Consider the following 523-nt stretch of genomic DNA (forward strand, 5'->3'; position numbering starts at 1 on the left):
GGGATGCGGTGTGGAGCCGATGTGCAAAGGCTGGTGACCTGGGGTGCAGGGCTTCCTCCCGGCGATCCCCAGGCTGGGGAATTTGGTGCTGGGGATTTTGGCAGTTGGAGGCAAGATAGGGGCTTTCTTGCCTCTCGCTGGGGCCCTTGGGACAGTGGGCGACTATGCCTGCATCCATCTGTCCATCTGTCCAGGAGCTTCTCTGGCCATGGCGACCCTCCTTGGGACATTGGTTACACGTGGAAAGGAGGACCCAGGATGAGGCCATGACAACCCGAAGGAAGGGGTCAGAGCATGGCATTTCCACAGGTGTGAGCAGTACTCTCCACTGAGGGGCCTTTCCAGCATGCTGAGACTGCACCAGAGGCATCCATGAATCGACAGAACTGGCCTGTGGGCAGACCAACCCGAGGGTTCTGGGCATGTGGAGCCCAGCCAGCTCGGAAGGCACTCGGAGACTTTCTGCAGAAGGGCGAGGGGGAGGGGAGACAGCGCAGGGCCGCCCCTCCCTCAGCTGCCTCCC

This window comes from Tupaia chinensis, unplaced genomic scaffold (genome assembly GCF_000334495.1).
Source record: "Tupaia chinensis unplaced genomic scaffold, TupChi_1.0 Scaffold000182_1, whole genome shotgun sequence".
NCBI lineage: Eukaryota > Metazoa > Chordata > Mammalia > Scandentia > Tupaiidae > Tupaia > Tupaia belangeri.